The following is a 3,434-nucleotide window of genomic DNA, read 5'->3' as shown; positions in this document are numbered from 1 at the left end:
CAACGTTACCTTGGTGCTGTCCCAGCTACGTGTCATAGGCATTATTTTTAATCTTCGCGATTGATAGTTGGGACACTGTGCGTCCGCGCGGGTGTGCAACTTCGTTATGAAACAACGAAGAACAGCGAGAAATTATCTCATTTCCGGTAAGTTCACCGCATTCTGTCAATACATCTATAATCCGTCTTGGCTGTCCTGATGCGTTCACAAGCAGCGGCCCAACACGTCGCGCAAAGGTTACAGTGAACCTGCCGCCGGAACTATGCAAGCCACATTTCGGGCAACGCTCGCTGCTGTAAGCGGACGATTCTAAAGAACGAGAGGCAACGCTAATAACAAGCCAAAAAAACACCGCATATTCACGGGGTGAATGATGATGAGTGGGCGAAGCTCCGGAGGGAATCATCGGTAAACCGTGAATCTTCCGTGTAATTCGCCCAGTCTCGCCGCACTAAATCGAACGATTGACTTCCACCAATGACACGCGCCATATGTGACGTCATTCCTATTTTATAACAGCGCCCTTCATTATAATTGCACCATCTCCCGCTTAAGGGGACGCTAGCACAAACGCGTTAGAAATGTGCAGTGGTTAGCGCCGCGCGTTCGGAAGCGAGGGGTCCCTCGTTCGATTCCGCGCTACCGGACACAACTTTCGGAATTTTTTTTTCTCATAAACGTAGACGTGGCTACCTACTACGACGACTACTACTACTACTACTACTACAGAGGAGGAACAGACCCACATCCTAAGGAGCTTCGCCCCTAAAAAATTATTTAACGCTGACGCCGAGCGAGTTATGTTGAAAGAAACCCGATGCCTGATGTGGTCCTCCGTCCCGTTCACGAAACGCTGATGAGCCAAGCGTGATCGCCGAGAGCGTGAGAACCAGTGTTCCTATTTTGTAACGATCCACTTGATGTCCATTCTTAAAATTCGTCTCGCCGAATGGCCAGTCCTGGCGATAAAGGCGGCGCCACGTCATCTGCGCCAATGGCGAATCGCGAGAAGATTGCGAAACGAAATGGATGCGACGCGAACGCTTAGGGAGCGCCGTGTACAGCAACAGTTCTTAGCGGCAGCGCCGAGACCCGAGCATTACGAAACGCAGCATGATTCTCTCACGAATCCCAACACACGATCGAGCTCCTCTGTTTGCCAGGAGCAGCATGTTTTGTGCGTGCACACTGTTGCGCACGGAGCACAGTAGGGAGCGGGAATCGGTAGCGATGGCACGATGTGTGCACGGCCGGCGACTGGTCAGCGCAGCCGGTCATGGCGCAACGCGAGGTAGTCTACAGCTTGCGACGGTTTGTAACAGCTGCGCCAGACGAGTTAGTAGCGTAGACGACATCTCAATTGCGTAGACTACGGCCAAATCTGCGCGAAATGATCCGCGAGTATTCAATATGAAGGTTCGTTATATCCATTTAGGATAAACCATTGAATCGCTAAAGCGAGGTCTTAAAATAAGCATGGCTCTGTAGGTAAACTTAAGGGGAATTACGATCACTTCGTTGCATTAATCAGTTCGCTACAACCCGTTTTGTTATAGCTAGGTTTGACTATACCTTAGCGGACATGCATTTGCCCCCAGGTATCGATTAATCCGAGAACTGGCGAGCAGTGTGGTTTGTGGTTTAGCCCCTTGTTCGGTAAACTTGAGCGTTCTTGTATAAGGCTCCCGTAGGAGGCCACAACCGCGAACATCCTCCTGGAGCGACAATTGCTGTGGTAATAAGAAATATCTTCTCTCCATAGGCTACACTTTAGAAGCACTCGAAATCTTGCAAAAATAATCATTGCAAAAAGGTTATCAAACATTTACGAAACCGACAATCTTGTAGGCACTTGGGGAAAACTTCAAAAATTGCCTGTGGCAGATAGCGCAATTATAATCCTTGATTTCAACTACTCGATGAGGTGGCCATTACTTTCGCGAGAAATGAAAACGTTTAATTGAACAATGAACCTTATTGCGCTAATTAATTTTTAATTAGTTATTTTACAGCACATATTTCAATCTACGAATTATAGCCACTGAGTTCGCAAGGCGTATCCACTTGGAACGAATTGTCAGGACTGAACCAGTTTCGAGATATTCATTTTCAAATTGTCCGACGAAATCCATAGGCGTTCCAGTTACCTTTTTCAGGAAAACGTTGTTTTATGCATTGAAGCACGAACTGTAACTCCCATGCATTTCGTCGGCACTTTGAAAATAAATATCTCGAAACTGGTTCAGTCCTGACAATTCGTTCCAAGTGGATACGCCTTGCTAACTCAGCGGCATAATTCGTAGATTGAAAGATGTGCCGTAAAATAACTAATGATAAGGTTAATTGGCGCAATTATATTAATTATTCAATTAGGGGTTTTGATTTTTCGTAGAAGTAATGGCAAATAATTTTTTTCCCCTCTGGAACTCTGTTTTCTGTTGACAGTTCGGGTGGCAGCGGATGGCGATTCAGTATGGAGCATAAAGTTGGGCGAGGTATGGCGGACTCCTTTTCTTGTAGAGTTCACGGGTGCTTCTGTTCGTTTCTTTTTTTCGCTTTTAAGTTGCGCACGCTCAGTACTACAAAAAAAATGCATGGCAATGCTTTTCGAAACGGCAGCTGGTGCCTTCACCTCGCAAGCCATTTTCGCGTGCTGCCTATTCATCAGGGTCGGCCTGCGTACAGCATTTAAAATTCCTTCGAAGCATATTTGAGGGCACTAATACCGCTGCGTGCAAGTTCCTGGCCACTTGGAACATTATCAGAATAGTCGGTTTCGCCTTCTTTAAAAGCTCTTAAATAAAATACATAACAGCTAACCTCCCGAAAGCAATTCAACGAGATATTTCTCTGTATGCTGAAGAGCGTTCCCATTGATGGCTTTTCGTTTAAACAAATACTTCATTATCGTTGATTAATAAGTTAGGCTAATAATAACATACAGTTCAGCAACAGGACAATCAACAGTAGCTGGTTGCATTCGTGTAGCAGACACCTCGATTTTTTTTAACGCTTGAAAAAAATTAGCTCGGCTGCGGCAAGGTAGCGGCAAGATATTTTCCAGGTGAAGCCATCGTCCCACAGTGGACTTGACCAAGCTGATTATTAAGGAGGAACGTAGCTGTGCTCACCTGTCGCAGCGTCCGTGGTTCAGGAACTGAGCTGATCGTGCCACAAAACCCGAGTTCCTCCTCGCCGTGTCGTACACGGCGAACCATCCTTCCACGTTATAAGCCCACTCATCATAGTCCGAGGCGGTGTGACACAGCGTGCGGTTCTTGACTATGCCGGCGCTCAGACCACACATGAAGCTGAGAAGTGCTTGTGCAGACCATTCCAATATGCAGATCTTTCGGATCGTCGCGCTTCGCCTTACCGCTTCGCCCACGACTGCGACATCATCGGGGGGACTGTCACAAGCGCCAATGCCAAAC

This window comes from Dermacentor silvarum, chromosome 5, assembly GCF_013339745.2.
Source record: "Dermacentor silvarum isolate Dsil-2018 chromosome 5, BIME_Dsil_1.4, whole genome shotgun sequence".
Lineage (NCBI taxonomy): Eukaryota > Metazoa > Arthropoda > Arachnida > Ixodida > Ixodidae > Dermacentor > Dermacentor silvarum.
The sequence above is the reverse complement of the archived record's forward strand: the minus strand, read 5'-3'. Positions refer to the sequence as shown.